At 42.9% G+C, this 18,070-nt stretch overlaps 1 protein-coding gene across 2 annotated transcripts in view; it reads left to right on the top strand.

Moving 5' to 3' along the window:
• Positions 1–18,070, top strand: part of CHST1 (carbohydrate sulfotransferase 1) — a 204,590-nt gene that overhangs the window by 160,289 nt on the left and 26,231 nt on the right. For both annotated transcript variants that reach the window (XM_086959629.1, XM_086959630.1), the window contains one exon: positions 11,100–11,256. The gene's annotated coding sequence lies outside the window, so the exon portion shown is untranslated. The remainder of the gene's footprint in view (positions 1–11,099; positions 11,257–18,070) is intronic.

Here is an 18,070-nt window from a genome sequence, read left to right as displayed (position 1 = left end):
GTATTATTCCTGCACAACATGGTGGTAAACATCTGAAGATACCTGCTTTTGCAGATGATATAGCGATATATACTACTGACTTGGTTATAGCAATTCCGGCAATAATACAAGAGGCTGGAAATTTTGGAGATGTGTCCAGCTATAAACTTAATGTAAGCAAGACACAAGCTATTGCTAATTATAAACCATCGGAACCAATTTTGGGTTTATGCCAAAGCGCGACCTATCTTGGAATTAAGTTGGCAGCTAATATAGACAAGGTGATACCTATGAACTACGACTCCATGCTAAAGGAAATTATGTTACTCTTAAAAAAATGGCACACGATACCGCTCAGCCTAGTGAGGCGTATCAATTTAATTAAAATGAAAATCCTGCCCAAATTATTATATTTATTTAGATCAATCCCCTTGCAAATTAACAAACTTTTTTTAAGAAACTAGAAGGCATTTGTAGTAGCTTTGTGTGGGGCTATAAAAAAGCGCGAAGATCTATCAAATTATTGGAGTTACCAATCGAAAAGGGAGGCTTGAGGTTTCCTGATTTTAGACTATATTATTTTGCTACCTTTTTTCAACGTATACGAAGCTTGCTTAAAAATTAGAGTTCTTTATTTTACCACCACTACATGCTGGGACTTGACTGCAACCAATTCTTATTTCGTGTACACAATCCTAATTATTCAAGAGAGTTAAATTTAAGACCGCTAGGCATATCAAGAAAATCTGGGACCAAATCATGAATCTAGGAAACATTTCTTATTATAATGCTGAGCTTAGACTGTGGGGTAACCCTGGGCTACCTGGTATTTTTTCAGATGGTTTGGGGAAGACATGGGCTAGCCATGAAATTACCACTCTGGGAGACCTTTATGGCCCAAATGGTTTTCTAGATTTTGGCATACTTAAACTTATTTTTGAATTAAATGACGATATGTATTTTAAATATATCCAAATCAGGGATTTTCTACTCAGCAAGATGAAGATTGTAGAAGTATCACATTCGGACTCTTTAACGTGTCTTTACTCAGATAAAGTCAAATCACTAATAAGCTTTAGCTATGGTCATTTGATTGCAAACAAAAGGGACGATAGTGGGAAACTAGCGGCTAAATGGTCATCCAGACTAGGAGTTAACATCAACCCTAAACAGATCTCAGCCTCATTATGCCAAATAAACCGGGTAGTTCAATCTTCCAACTTGAGGCTCCAGCTATATCGAACAGTTACTCAGCTATACTATACTCCACAAAGAATATTTAGCTGGACACGTGGTAACCAGACTAATGATCGTACCAAGTGTCCGAAATGTGAAATGGAAGCAGCAGGTATCGAGCATATGTTGGTTTTATGCCCAAAGTTATCTATATTTTGGAATGGGATAACTGACGTTTTGTTGAGGAAACAAATTAATACTCCGCCGATATCGCCACAGCTGATCTTACTTGATTTTCAAGATAACCTCAGTCAGCATAGGGATCTATTAACTATAGTATATGCATGTGCTAGGCTAGTCATAGCTAGATCCTGGATCTTAAAAGATCCTCCTAGTGTAATGGAATGGTGGAGTTTAATAAATAAAATTAATCTTATGGAACTCTCTTTAGCAAGACTTAGAGGACCCAACGCCTTGAAAAAGAAAGAAAAAATTGGGGGAACTTTTTTTGAACTGTAAATATGTTTAAAGACCGGTGTCAAATCTGCTGTTGTAACTACGCCTTGCTAAAAAGTATTTTTTGGAATTATATAAGTCTATTCACTTCTTTAGCTGTTAAAGGAGAAATTGTATTTTCTTTCTTTTTGTATTGAAATTTGATGAAGATGTTCTTTCTGCAATAATATATATATATATATATATATTTTTTAAAGGAAAGAGTAGTAGAAAGCACTTTGAGATGAGTCAGAAAGTTGGGCTAGAAGATATATTGAGCGAAGTATAGGCTGAGAAATAGGGTATTGCTTGGAAATGCCAAATTAGAAGAAAGTGATAAATATATAGATCCATAAGTATATTGAAAAGTACATAGATGCATAAAGTAGGTAAGTAGGTAAGTATATGTAGATTAAAGATATTGTTAGAGGTACAGGACGAGAAATAGAGTAGTGCATTGGATATGCTTTTTCAGGACAAAAGCAACAGACACACAGATCCATGTACATGGAGTTACATAGATGCACAATGGAAGCAAGTAAATGTAGACCAAAGATGATTTTTTTTTTAAACGACATAATTATTCTCCTGTTTATACAAAGCAATACACAAAGATAGGTACATATCTATAGTGAAAATAAATGCTTATAGACAGAGGGATATGCTGTAAATTTCTGTTAGCATATGGTGCTTATGTGGGGAAGAGCCAATTCTTGAGTAGTTTTCTGAAGGTAAGGTGGTTGTCTGTGGATCTTATGTTGGAGGTAAAGAGTTCCATAATTTGGCTGCTTGTACAGAGAAGGATGTGCCATCCATGGTATTTTTCCTGTATCTTCCGTTGTAGTCTTTTCATGGTCGTTAAAGGTGATATGTGGCAGAGGCTATTGGCGTAATCGAGTTTGGACAGAACAAGGGAGATGGTAGCTTGAACTTTGTGTCGAAATCCCAAATGAGGGAAAATTTGTCGCAGAGTTTTTATAGTGACAAAGCTTGATCTTGCAAGTTTGTCCCCTTGGACATTCATCGACAGCTTGGAGTCCACGTTCATTCCGAGGTTTCTTACTTCCTTTGATACTTTAGGCAGTGATCCCTGTTATCAGGCCAGCGGGCAAGCGGGTTGTAATGTTTCCAATCGCCACACGTGAGCATTTCCCTTTTGGAAGCATTCAATTTGAGTTGACTACAAGTCATCCACTGATCCACGCTCTGAGACAACTGAAAATGTGGGGTTTTCCAATGTCTTTCGGGCATTCTAGTTGAAGGAGTATTTGTGTGTCATCTGCATAGTTTTAGCACGTGAGATGAAATTGATTGATCTGTTTTGGTAATTACTTCATGTAGATGTTGAAAAGCATGGTCAAGATGATAGAGCCTTGAGGGACCCCTGTTTTTGTTGAGTATGGTTTGGATGAGAAAGATGGGGTATGGATGACATTAGTTCTGTACTGAAGGTAGGACGCAATCCAGTCTAGAGCAGTTTCCTCTATGCCGGCTTCATAGAGTCTTTGTTTCACAGTGTCATGGTCAACCTTGTCAAAGGCAGCCGAGAGGTCCTAGAGGTTCTAGAGGAGTAGCATAGCAACCCTGTTGCGGCTACTGTATTCTTTAGGTCACCCCAGATGGCAAGGAGGGCAGATTCAGTGCCTCTTCCCTGACGGAATCCTGTTTGGAAGTCTGAAAGTATATAATTCTCTTCAATGAATTGTGACATCTGGGCAAACGCTGCTCTTTCTCTCAGTTTGCCCAGGAAAGGTCCATTTGTAATGGGTCTGTAGTTGTCAGGGTTCAGCGGGTCCAAGTTTGTTTTCTTCAGTAAATGGCATATGTAGGACTTTTGGAGTTCTGGAAATATTCTGGTAGTTAAGTAATTGGTGATTATTCTTCTTACTGGAGTGGCAGCAGAGGTTGTTATAAGAATTATCTTGAAAGTTTTTGATGGACAGGGGTCAGAAGGGCTGCCGGCAGGCCTGCTTGCTTTGACCAAGTCCATATATTCTTGTCATAGTTGTGTGAGATGTGTTGGAAGGAACAAAGAGGCTGGGTTAGGGTATTCTTGGATTTTTGTTTTGTACAAAGGTTAGTGCTGGTGCTTTGTTTCTGTTTTACGTACGAGTCCAATTTGTCTGCTTTGTCCTTGTAATGATTTGCCAGTTTGTCTGTGAAATCTTGAGTAACAGGATAAGTGCCTACTAGGCAATTCGGTTTGTGAAATTCATTGAGTATTTTATAGAAATCTTTTTTTACACATTTATTTTTTTGAATTATGTCTGAATAGTACCTTTTCTTAGCTTTTGTGATAGCTAACTTGTATAATCTGTTAATTTTCTATAGGTGAAGTTTGTCTTGTTTGGCATTTGTTTTGAGCCAGGTACGTTGCAGCTTTCTAATTTGTTGTTTTATGTGTTTTATTTCTATGTTTCTCCAAGGCGCTTTTATTCTTTTGTTCTGTTGTGTGGTTTTGAGTGGTATCAGGATGTCAAAAGCTTCCTGTAGCCACTCATATAGATTTTGAACAGAATGTATTGTTTCCAGATCTGTACTGCATGTTAGTTGTGTTTCCAAGTGTTCCAAAATGAGTTTGTTCCATGGCCGATAGGTGATGGATGTAAGGTAGTTTCAGGTGAGTCGCTTAGTGTTGTTTTGTGTTGGAAAGCAAGCAAGTGGTGGTCTGACCATGTGACTGGAGTTATAGTTTGAAATGTAACTAGTTTGGTATGTCCAGCGGTGTGTGTTGGTCTGTGGACAATCTGATGCAGGTTTAGGGCATCTAGGCCAGTGATTATTGTTTTTGGATGGGTCATAATGGGTTTGTCAAACCAAATGTTGAGGTCACCCAGAACGCATAGGTTGGAGTGTATTGTTATAAGGTTTGAAAGTGTGTCTAGAAGTGCAGAAGCCCCTGACAGCAGATACATTTTGCAGAGTTGCTGTTGCAGAAATGGAAGAAAAAGGTGACACACTTGTACTGGCAATATAGGCGTATTAAGCGTCCACAGGAAGCCAGCCAGCTCCAGGAAACCAAAAGCTTCAACTTGCAATAGGCGGCCTGGCTTTTTTATACACTAGATCCAAGCGTAAATACGTCACATATTTGCATTTATATGACAGATCTGTTCAAACACAACACCCTATTAAAGTATTATTTTTATAAAAACACAGCACATCACGTGATTAATGGATGCGATTATTTTGCACGTGTTAGCTAGGTGCATATCTACACTACCGCTTGTACTACCAGTCGTCCTCGGCTTGTCTCTTTTAAATCCAACCACGCTCTACTCCCTTCATGACTACCGCTCCTGCATTGCCTAAGCTCCCACCCAGTCTGTGCCCCTGTGCTACCTTGTCTGCATTTCTCAAGAGCGTGTTCTCACAAAGTAGTGTGTAACTTTCCATTCCACTGAAGTCTGCGTCTACTTCCCTCCCCCCAAACCAGAGTCCATTTTGTGCTGCCTTTTAGTGGTGTAACGACACTTGAGGGGGCCAACCTGCAAGTTACTTGGAGGGGCCACCACGCACCAGGCCCATTCAAGCTTGCCACATGTGCACAGTGCAGGAGGGGCCACCATGGAGCTCAGGGGCCCGCACTCACCATCGGGTCTGCTGGGGTTATCAGTACACCTCTGCTGCCTTTCTATTCTATTACTGCATACACCTTAGGCCTGTACTTCCCTTTTAATACAAACATCTGTACACACCTTTCTACTGATGCCGTCATTGACATAAGTGGGCTTTTGTCATTTTCTTTGTTTATGATAACATTACTGTAGAAACAATATACACACAACCAGAACTATCGAACTGCCACCCATCCCTTCACAAATGCAAAAACCACAGTTGATGGACAGAATGCAGAACAATGTCATATGTGGTATTGGTTTATGTATTGTGTTGTGCGCGTGTGTGTCTCGTGTGTGTGGCGCGTGTATGTGTGTGTGCGCGTGTATGTATGTGCACGTGTGGAGTGCGTGGAATGTATGCTAGGTAGAATGCAGTGGGAGGTAGTCGGTTACTGGAAGGGAAGGCGGAGGATGTACTTGTGATCGTGTCGCTGTATTGCCTTGTACTTATGCTAATAAAGAAGATTTGAAGGACCTTATCTGCTTGCGAGTCTACCTACTTACAATATATGGCGACGAGCGGGATTCTTGGCAGCAGCGGCATTGAATATTAATTTTTCTTGAAATTTATTTTTTTTTTCGTTTGGATTATCATCATTACGCATTCTTGTGCGTGGTATACCATTATGGGCATGGACTTGTTTAAATCTCTTTGGCCCAACAGGCCATTATTAGGTCCTGATGTACATCCTGGTAGTTACACTGGGCACAAAATACCTTTGGAAGGTTTCATAATTGCTAAAAGAAGTTTTGGGTGTAATTCATGCCAGGGTAAAATTTATGTGGCCAACAAAGGTGCAACTATTTTGCGGTGGCCACACATTTTTGATTTGGGCATGAAAATTGACCCCAGACTGGAATGTCCTGTTTACTCTATTCAGGACGAGTGTGTTGAGAAGAATTCTTACTCAAATCTACAAGAAAAGTTTCCCGATGTATTTTCTAATGGGATCGGTAAAATGGTTGGGTTCAAGCACAGAATAATATTGAGAGAAGGTGCATGTCCCATTCGACAAAAACTTAGGAATGTTCCCATTAGCTATAGAGAAAAATTGGGTGAAATACTTAAAAAACTGTGTAGTGATGGTATTGTTGAACCAGTTGAAAGTTCAGATTGGGTTTCGCCAGTCGTGATTTCGCTTAAATCTAATGACGATTTGCGCCTGTGCGTGGACTTAAGGTGTTTAAATGAAGCCATCTGGGTTGACACATTTCCTCTTCCAAATTTGCAGGAACTCACATCTTCTGTTGGTGGTTGGTCTTGGTTTTCCAAGATAGACCTAACTAGTGCATACCATCAAATTGTGTTAGAGGACGATTCTAAACACTGCACTGCCTTCATTACCACAGAAGGAATGTTTAGGTATAAACGTATGCCATTTGGCCTTGCCAGTGCATCTGCGGTGTTCCAAAGGGAAATGTGCAGGGTTTTACAAGGTATTGAAAATGCTAAGGTGTTTCAAGACGACATTTTAATATATGGGAAGGACAAAGAATGTCATGATAAAAGTTTATTTGCTGTTCTAAATGCATTGAGAAGAAGTGGACTGACTATTAAAAATGAGAAATGTGTATTTGGGAAATCCGAAGTAGAATACTTAGGACATGTCATATCTAAGGATGGCATTCGACCTAAAATTAGTCATGTAGATGCTATCTTAGCTGTTCCAGAGCCTACTAGTAGAGAACAATTGATGGTATTTCTTGGACTAACAGAGTTTTATTCACGTTTCATTGAGAACTATGCTTCAAAGGTTGAACCTTTGAGATCATTACTAAAAAGAGGTGTAATGTTTACATGGGGTGAGCAACAAAAAACATGTTTCGAGAATGTGAAGAAGGAGATAGTTACTACTCCTTGTCTGAAACCCTTTTTGCCAACGGCTGAATGTGTGTTATCTGTGGATGCGTCTGGTTATGGAATTGGTGCTGTGTTTTCCCAACGGGTTAAGTCTGAAAAATGGGTGGTAGCGTATGCTTCACGCACTTTGACCCAAGCGGAGCGGAATTATTCCGTGATAGAGAAAGAATTGTTGGCCGCTTCATGGGCAGCTGAGAGATTTCGGATGTATGTGTGGGGGAGGAAATTTAAAATTTGCACCGATCACAAACCATTGGTGAATATTTTAAGACCTGAGGGTGGAAAGAATTTAACTCCAAGGTTAGCTCGTTTAGCCTCAAAGCTGCAGATGTTTAGCTTTGACATAGAATACATTCCGTGTAAAGACAACGTGGTTGCGGATGGTTTATCCAGACTACCCAATGTGGATTCAAATGAGGTTAAAACCAATACTGATTGTGAAATAGCATTTACTGCTAAGGATGTATTCCTTATAGGTACCCAGGATGCTATTAGTAGTATTTCTGAGACATCTTGGATGAGTGAGATGGAGAAGGATGTAGTTTTGAAAGAGGTTAAACGCTTTATAGTTGAGGGTTGGCCAAGAGAATCCAACTTACGTGGTGAATGTGTTGCGTTTTCTAAAATTAAGGATGAATTGTGTATTGTCAATGATATTATTCTAAGAGGTGACAGGATTGTTCCTCCTGTTGGTTTAAGGAAAGACATTGCTGAGAAAAGCCACTTAGGACATGGTGGTATGTCCAGCTCTAAAAGGAGGGTCAAAGAGTGGTTTTGGTGGCCAGGTGTAGATTCCATGGTGGATCGATTAGTAAGGGATTGCAAGATTTGTGGCACTAGTGATAAAGTGGCTAAACCATTAAGTGTGCCATTAACCATGGTGGAGCTACCCGAATATCCGTGGCTGAAAGTGGCTATCGACTTTATGGGGCCATTTTCAGCTTTATCATCTATGGACTGTTATGCCATCGTACTAGTTAATTATTATTCGAAATGGCCCGAGGTAAGAATGGTAAGTGGGATGTCTACAGATGTGGTTATCGAATTTTTAGAGGATGTATTTTCAAGAGAGGGTGTTCCTGAAATTTTAGTTTCGGATAATGGTCCCCAATTTGTCTCACAGAAGATGGAAGAGTTTTTACTGGTGATGGGTATCAAACACATTAAATCACCATTATATCACCCAGAAGGAAACGGCCAAGTTGAGCGCTTCAACAGAGTGGTTAACAGGTTTACCCTGGAGGAAGGCCTTGCAAGAGAGGTTGACTACTTATTGTGTGACTCCTCATTCGGCTACAGGGAAAACACCTTTCGAGATCTTGAGAGGTAGGAAACCATTTACTGGGTTGGTTCCTTGGTGGTTGAGGAAGAGAAATGATAAAATGCAATGTAATGCTAAGAATATTGATAAAGAAGTCAGATCTGAGGTTAGGAAGTATCAAGACCGTAATCAGCAGTATCATGGTAATAGACATGCTTGGCCTTTAGTTAGGATCGGTCAGATGGTTAGGGTGAAGAATCCTAGGAAGGTATTGAAAGGCGAAAGTGTATGGTCCAAACCTTTAAGGGTAATAAAGGTGTTTGGTAGTGCTGTTGAATTGGAAGACGGTAAAAGGTGGAATTTTCGCCAATTGAGTTTTTGTAATGAGAGGAGTAGTGTGGTAGGTGCACATTCTGATGGTGGGTCTTGTAGTGGTTACTTGTTAGGTGATGATTTTGGCCTAGTAAAAGAGTTAGCGTTGACTAGCAATGCAGGTAGCTGTAGTACTAACTGTGAGCCTGGAAATGGTGTTAGAGATGTTGGTGATGTTGGACCATCTCGCCCTAATGTTGGTGTTGGAGGTGAATGCCTTCGCCGTGGTGATAGAGTAAGGAAGTTGCCTGACCGGTTTTCTGATTTCAAATTAGTATGATTCCTTTTGCGGGAACTTAAGCTTTTGAGGAGGAGGGTGTGTGGTATTGGTTTATGTATTGTGTTGTGCGCGTGTGTGTCTCGTGTGTGTGGCGCGTGTATGTGTGTGTGCGCGTGTATGTATGTGCACGTGTGGAGTGCGTGGAATGTATGCTAGGTAGAATGCAGTGGGAGGTAGTCGGTTACTGGAAGGGAAGGCGGAGGATGTACTTGTGATCGTGTCGCTGTATTGCCTTCTACTTATGCTAATAAAGAAGATTTGAAGGACCTTATCTGCTTGCGAGTCTACCTACTTACAATATCATACATTCACCCCAGTACAGAGATCTGGACCTAAATCCATCGTTTTTTTGCACTCCACACCACCCCAGTTCAGACATGGCCATATGCAAATCAGTCTGACCCTGTGCCTCATGGGAACAGTCCATGGGAACAGTCCAGTCGGAACTGCCAAGCCATGCCTTCCCTGGACCGGAAACAAGCTTCAGAGGACCGGTTTCTGGCATTCCAGCTGTCTTCAGCCCGGATTGCTTGAATCCAGTGGCGTGGAGTGCATGGGACTCACATCTGAGCATACCCATCCCACTCGGGGTGACAAATGCAAAAACCACAATATGAATGGATAACGGATAATGGATGATGTGCAGATTCTAGAAAGTGAGGTTACAGTTCCCAGGAATTGGACGAGAGAATAGACCCAGGTGTGCACAAAAAAGGAATCTATTATACTTTGTACAAACACACTTTGTGCTAGCCTTGGCCAGAGCTCTTGTCATAAACACAAAACAGACACCGTTGAGGTGTGGGGTGATGTGAGTGTGGGGTGGGAGGTTGAGGGTGAGTCTGGCTCAGAGTTTTGTATGGTCTGAAGTCTTCTGGTCAGTTTAACTTTGATTCCCGCATAGAGTGCGTTGCCGTAATCCAGCTTGCTAGGGATGTAAACTTGGGTGATGGCACTCTGAGCTTTTGTGAGGAGCCATGTGAAGATCATCTTGAGCATCTTGAGATTAGGGAAGCAGGAGACAGGGACTGCATTCACTTGACCAGTCAAGGTGAACCCTACTCTTTCTCTTCCTGCTCTTGCAACCTGGCTGCTCCTGAGACATCTTTTCTCTCTCTCTCTTCCTCTCTCCCTCCCTCTCTCTCTCTCTCTCCTTATCCCCCAGCTCTGGGAGCCAGGCTCCCTCTGAGACATCTTTTCTCTCTCTCTTTCTCTCTCTGTCTCACTCTCTCTCTTCCTCTCTCCCTCCCTCTCTCTCTCTCTCTCCTTATCCCCCAGCTCTGGGAGCCAGGCTCCCTCTGAGACATCTTTTCTCTCTCTCTTTCTCTCTCTGTCTCTCTCTCCTCCTCTCTCCCTCCCTCTCTCTCTCCCTCTTACCCAGCTATTGGAGCCAGGCTTCCTCTGAGACATCTTTTCTCTCTCTGTTTCTCTCTCTCTGTATCTCTCTCTCTCTCTTCCTCTCTCTTGCGTTCTCTCTCTCTCCCTTCCTCTCTCCCCTCTCTCTTTCCTTCTCCCCCAGCTCTGGGAGCCATGCTCCCTCTGAGACATCTTTTCTCTCTTTCTCTTCCTCTCTCCCTCCCTCTCTCTCTTTCCCTCTCCCCCAGCTCTGGGAGCCAGGCTCCTTCTGAGACATCTTTTCTCTCTTTCTCTTCCTCCCTCCCTCTCTCTCTCTCTCCCTCTCCCCCAGCTCTGGGAGCCAGGCTCCCTCTGAGACATCTTTTCTCTCTCTGTTTCTCTCTCTCTGTGTCTCTCTCTCTCTCTCACGTTCTCTCTCTCCCTCTGAGACATCTCTGCCCCTTCTCTCCGCCCTGTCACTCAGGCTCCTTCTGGGAAGCAACTAATGTAAAAGGACGAGCGTGTGATCTGATCTGTAGGGGACTCACACTGGCCCTTTCTTCCAGCACATCTCTGAGCTCCCAAGGCTCACACTCTGAGCTCAAAGTGGTTTTGGTGGCTGCCGCTATGCCACTCCACGGCTTACACAAGGGAGTGGTCTGCCTGTGTTGAATGAATGTCACATTTCCACCTCTCATTCCTCTCCGTCTTTTCTCACAGGTAATACAGCATCAGCATGGCCTCATCCTTCCTTCGTTAATCCGATTTTGTGGTCCCCGGGGCAGCCAGGACGATACAAATACGAACAAGGAAAAGAGAGCAGAGGCGGCTGGCAAATCTTCATCGCTGGGTGGCACATGGACCTTCATTGTCTATGGTGAGTGACACTGCTCCAGGGCCACAGTGACTCTCGTTGAGGTTCTAGCCTACCAACGTGATTCAACTGGGAATTACGTGTATGTCAAGGAAGATGAGTGCAGCTCGTGCTAAAACAATCCCATCCTCGTCGCTAATGTTGTACACATGAAACATACTCGTCGCCAATGTTGTAGATTTGAAAGAGGCATAATGAGAAAATAATATCCTGAATTAACCCCAGGCCAGGGTAGCAGAGCTAACTGAGCAAGCAGTAGAGCCTGCAGGCATGCCCCTCCCCTACCCAGGTCATGGCTAATCATGTAACAACTACAATACCAACATAAGGGGAACACACCTCCTCTGGACAATTGTTTTCATTGAGCGCGTTCTTCGACTGTCTGAAAGATCAGTGGGGAGCTTGCCCTGAAGGCAGAACTTATGTAACAGTAGCAGTCCCCTGAGCTCAAGCTAGTGAAACGCTTGGTCCTGAATCCCCCCCTACTTCTAGTGGTAAGAGGTTTTCACCTCCCCCTCGCCTTCATCCCTGCAGCCTCACCACTGCATCCATTTCCAACTGTTATACCCTCAGAAAGCCTTCGGTTTGTATGCTCTGCCCTACCTACCCCTGCTTTGTAAAAAGAAGCCACCTGAGGCCTTCTTACTGCCCCTGGTGCAGATTCGTACTACAGAATAAGCCCCGAGTTGTTGTGGCGCGTATGCAGGGTCTTTCAGTTCAACAATTTTCACAACTAGAATTTCATCCCTGCAGCATTGCCGCATCAAGAGCTATCTGAAAAAAAAAATCCTTCTGATTAAATGTATTATTGGTTGTTGTTTTACAAATTAGTCTACAATGTTGTACTGTAGGTTTCCCCCTAGATTTGCAAATTGAGAAAGGCTGCTGCAGAGGTCACACCTGAGTTCTGCCACCCTCCCAGAGTCCCAAGAGTGTGTGTGTGTGTTTTTTATATACATACACGTCACCATTTATATTGTGTAAACACAGCACAACATATTCAAACGATTTTTTTCCTGTGAAATAACTCTTTTCCAACGGTCACCAATTTGTTCAGAGTTCTCTCCCCATTACCACCTAGGACACAGATTTACTCCTGCTCTTGACAGGATTAAACGAAGGTAGGATGCAGGATAGGGTCAGCCTTGTCAAGTTTGTGAATAACTGAGTGGGGGGGTGTGAACCTTCCTCCTAATGTACCCACATGATGGACCTCTCGGTGTTGGACTGGCCCCAGTGCCGGGTAGTCCGGCCAAGTTTGAATGGGTCAGGATTTGAACTCTTTTTTATCCTGTGGGTGATTGGACCAAGAAAAGATGGCACCGAGTGACCCTTCAAGCTGCACCGTCTATCAGTGCTGGACAGCCACACTGACCAGCACGCCAGTCCAAAACGGCGTTCCACACTCCACCGACCCTTACCAGCTTTGCTCATAAAGGGGCTGATTTACAAGTCACTTGTGCCACCCGTACATCACTTTTCCCATGTTAAAAATGACGCAAAAGAGGCACAAGAGGCTTGTAAATAAGCCCCAAAGGGGCAGGTTTACAAGGCCCTTGCGCCGCTTTTGAGTCATTTTTCACATGGGAAACATTACTTAAAAGTGGGGCAAGGGACTTGTAGATCTGCCTCACAGTGTTTTACACCATGCTGTTGTGATGTTACGTCGGAGTAAACCTATTTACAAGTGCATATTCACGTTTTGTGAAATAAGCCATTTGACATATGGACCCTACTGTTGTGTAATGTTTGCCCCAGCCTCTCATTCTAATTTAAAACATATATATATTTTATTGGTTCTTACTGAACACAAATAAAGAAACAAAAAAAAAAGATGTTAAACTCATTTACTAAAGTAGTATGCAGTTCACAAACTGTAATCCTTCTAATAGAGCACATAGCATCTAGGAGCGAGGCTCCCAAGATCTCCCAAACCTGGATACTCCAACAAAAGGAGGCCTGAAGACCCCTAAACTTCGTCCTTTGTTATGGGCCCAGCAGGAATCCGATTACCCCCCTCCCCGCCTGCACATTGCTGCTCCAAACAAAAGCAGACCGCGTGACACCGGGACAAATTTACCATATTTCTGTGGAGCCCAACCTCCTGGCAGGCTAGATGGCGTCCACCCTGTGAAAATAGTGGGTAGACACCACCTACCCGCGTGTACCCTCGACTCGTGCTCTGATCTTCCCAAAAAAGAGTGGAATCCATAAAATTCCCAAAGGCTATGAAAAATGATTCCATTTGCTCCATACCCCTCAAGACACAACTGTGGCCGTACACCCAATCATGCGTAACTTGGCGTGGTGAAGTTTACTGTTCAGCACTTCAGTATAACTTGCTGGCACCAGCCTTCAGTTCTACTTCCCATTCCAAGTCAACCGGTGTGCCCAGACCAGTCTCGTCATTGTTTCGTAGACTGTGTAACCCTCAGGGGTGTTGTTGAACAATCCTGTGTGTATTGTAGAGCCGCTGCCTGAAACTCGCTGTCTCAAAAGGTATGCAGCCTTTACACTGCGGTCTTTACCTCACACGACATTACCAAGCATGCCTTTCCCACTCAGGTAAGTAACATGGAGGCCTTTTTCGGTACTTTGCTACTCAGTACTTTAACATGCAGGTAAAAAAAAAATTAAATGGCATAATATGTATGTCTTTTCAAAAAAGGACTTGAGGGTTAAGGCATTGTCGAGGATTCAGGGTTGTAAGGGTTCCAAAGGGGTTTCTAGAGTCCAGGGGTGGCACGTTTTTTAGGTTTTTATTACCCCTTGTGTGCTTCTGTCGGCCAACCGCCGTCGCGCACAATACCTTCGTAGTGCTGCGCCCGTCCGTTGGCTGACATGGCCCCGCCCACTCATTAAACCCGCCGCACCACTGCCGAATTTGCCGCCACAGTAAAGGGGTTAAAGTTTAGGGATGGGTAAAGGAAAGCGTATGGGGTAGTGAGGGTTTCTTTCAGGTTCAGTGATGGGTAAGGGTTTGACAGGGTTTTATTTAGGGTTCAGAGATGGGAAAGGGTACGCGACAGTAAGGGCTTTTAGGGTTCATCAATGGATAAGGTTCAATGGAACTGAAGATATGCACGGAGTGACGGGGAGTAAGCTGACAATAAAGGGCAAACAGGAAGTGTCGGGACAAGAGACCCTTTGGCCAACGGGCACTGTGCAGGACATAGCCGATTTTTAGTTGGGGTTGACGGCTTGCAGTATAATGCACGCCTGCCCACTGCTGAAAGCCATGCACAGCACAGGATGGGCATCCACGGGGGATGGAGAGCATGGTCTGGACAGATTCCAAGCCCTTTGGCCAATGTCCTACTGTGCACGGCCCATGGCCGTGTGTAGAAGGGGGTTGGCCACCTGTGAGTGGTGGGCTTCGGCCAATCCTTGCTGTGCTTTGCCAAATGCCATGCACAGTTGGGTTGTTCACTGAATATGATCAAAGACCAACAGGAATTAACTGAAAATGGTAATACGATCTTAGCCTCCGTGAGGAAAAAAACTAAGAAATTCACTGATGAAATCAAAGGTTAAAGTGAAGCTATAGTTAGTTAGTGAAAACCCTTAACAACTTAACAGTTAAAAAACGAAATACTACTAAAAATCACTAATTATAGTTTAGTGCGATAACTATATCTTTCGCACCCGTCATGCTCTGCCTATGACCTCACATTACTCATGTTGAATGACATCATTGATGACATCACTGATGACATGATCCAATGAATATGAAAGTTTGCTATAGCTTTTCGCAGTGGAAGTTATTCCACAAACTACACAAGTTTCTGTCACCTCTGTTCATGAGTGTAACCTTTCTTAACATGCAGTACAGGAAGCATGTCTATGAAATCACCCACATTTAATAGGTATGATGCTTTTTTTACAGGGATTCCAGTTTGTCAGAAATGCAATGTCTCCATAAACATTAATGTAAACAATAAGGGCCCATTTTATATCTTGGTGATAAGCTAACTCTGCCGCAACAGAAACGGAGTATGTTTACCGCTAAGATAATGGTCCGCCCACCCAATTTAGATGGAGGTGGACTACAGGTTTGGCTATAGGAGTACCTTCTAAATCACCGCCATAGCCAAACCTCTTGGATAAGCTGACAGAGTAAGTGCCATCAGAGAAATGGCTATATGCCTGCCAACCGAATTGGGATGGGTGTAAATCTAGCCATTTTGTTATGTTCAGCACCACCAGGCAAACCCAGGTGGTGACGGACATTAAAAAGGAATTATGTCCCCCTGGAGGTTTTCTTTTTTTTTCAAACATAAAATCCTGTTTTAGGACTTTTTATTTGAAAATAAAAAATGTAACTGTTTGATGCAGGGCTCTGTCATGTAGCTGGAGCCATGCACCAAAAAGCAAAAAGCATTGACAAGAACCACCATGACGGCAGTCCCTGCCAATGCTTTATAAATAACCACCAGCTTGCCAGTCATTTATAAATTTGGCAGGTGGTCCCTCCACAAGGGGGACGTAGTAATCTACTCCTTTGCCCTGGCGAGCAACGGGCGATATGCTGACTCATAAATCAGACCCTAGTCTGATAAACCTTCAATACAGTTAAAAAAGTGTTTGGTCATTATTTACCTTAATGAAATGTATCTGCTAATATCTTATCCAACACAGAACTTAAAGTCAACAGGTTCATATCTATTCATTAGCCAATGATTAGGCATGCACAACAAGGCACTATGGACAACGCTGCGTATTCTACACGTATTCCTGAAATGAGCAGAATGGTGTATTCTAATAGATCATCGCTTACTATAAGACTTCAAATTAAACTGTCTGTAAGTTAGTCGCCCGACATTATATGAGTTAGAAATATATGATACATTCTTCAACAATGCATAGTGTGTCAAATGCTTTACTTAACTTCAAGAACTAAACATCTGCACCCTATAAATCTCCAGTTTATATACAAATGATCTATAGCATAACATGACAATTCTCAAAGGTTGGCATGTGCAAAGAAATCCACAGGTCGATAATGGATTGTGATGAGAAGCTTTAGTTTTTCGCAATAATGTTTGACAAAAGGCCTTTGATTTAAGCCACAACCTACTTGAAACATACATCTGAATCTGACTTGTCTCCGGGACGCAAACATTTCCATTTTGCACATACTGCACACATACAAATATAGTTAATGTGTATGTTTGTAGGCCCTTTTTACCTACCCTGTTTCTTAAAACGATCCAGTGGATTAAATGGTCATTTGAGGTGCAATAGCTTGGATGATGTCATCACAGATGCAATTTGAGATGTCATGAGTGATGTCACCAATGAGGTCATTTAACATGTCATGAGTGATGTAATATGTGAGATCATAAGAAGTACATGGTGGGGTCACAACTTTTAGTTATCTCACTGTAACCATAACATACCCATTGCAGTGTTTGTTTGTTTTTTAAATGGTATATAGTGTGTGCCTCTGTCACCTAACTATACTTATATATTTTTAGCGAATATATATTAACTAAAAAGACAAAGGTTACAGGGATGTTATGGTTAGGTACATATGTTACACACAAAAAACCATTAAATTCAACAGTTATAGTTATTATTATCGCAAGAAACTATAACTAGTACCCTAAGGTAACTATATCTAGCACCCCCTCCATGCACAGTTTTCTCATCGAAAATTTTATTGGAAATGTTATTTTGATATTATCAAGGAATTCATAGAAGATGTCATGACTGATGTGATATGTGTGATAATTAGCAGTACATGGTGGGGGAGCGACTTATAGTTACCTTAGGGCACTAGTAATAGTTTCTTGAGATAACTATAGCTATAACTGCTGAATTTTGATGGTTTTGTGCATTTGAACCTAACTATAGCATCCCTATAACCTTTGGCTTTTTAGTGAATCTCTAAGTTTGTTTAAATTCTATTTCTCACTATAACGTCCATATAACTTTTGTTTTTTTCTGTGAATTTCTAAGTGTTTTTCATGTTATTTCCTAACTATAATGTCCCTGTAACCTTTGATTTTTTTCAGTGAATTTCTAGAGTTCTATTAAAGTAAAGCAATTTAATATCCTATACGTTCATTTAACTGCTGGTGTGCACAGCCGTTCTAGGCGGGGGTTGGCCACAGGGCCTTGCCTGCTGCCACCCTTCCGCTTGCAGCCAACCCCAGGTCGTGCATGGCTTTTGGCTGTGTGCAGTGGGGGTTGCCCACACAGCTTGGCATGCAGCCTTACCCTACAGGTAGCACCCTGCATACAGCCAACCCCACACTGCGCAGGGCCTTTTGCCATGCATGGCGTGGGGTTGGCCGCAGGGCCTGGCTGCAGTGCTAGGACTTGTGGCCAACCACACAAAGGCAACCAACATGGGAGGGGACCCCATCTCCCGGGGCCTGGCCATTTGTAAATGGGGAGTTGGGCAAGCAGTCCCACTCCCAGTGACGATTTCAGCCCAAGGGACATCATTCTCCAGAAAACGGCCAATAAAGAGTAGGTGCCCTGGAGCCTACCCAGGGTATCCACAATGTTGTTGTTGGGGGCTGCAGCAGGGAGCCTCAAGGCCCCTGTAGCCCCAGCCAACTCTCCATCTCCAGTAGGAGCAGGCATTGCTTACGCTCATAGGCAGCATCTAAAACTACAGACCAACGCAATATTTTAAGCTGTTTCCCTGCCCGCTTCAGTGCGGCAGGGAAACAGATGATAAGTCTACTACTAGCAGGCAGGAGCATTTCTTATGCTTACGGACTTAGTGTTTGCTCTCACTTGGCGGGAGATTTGAAATTGCTCTCGCCAAGTGAGAGCAAACAGAGGTTTAGGAAACCGCTATGTC

This window comes from Lissotriton vulgaris, chromosome 2_2, assembly GCF_964263255.1.
Source record: "Lissotriton vulgaris chromosome 2_2, aLisVul1.2, whole genome shotgun sequence".
Lineage (NCBI taxonomy): Eukaryota > Metazoa > Chordata > Amphibia > Caudata > Salamandridae > Lissotriton > Lissotriton vulgaris.
This window is presented reverse-complemented; position numbering and strand designations above follow the sequence as displayed.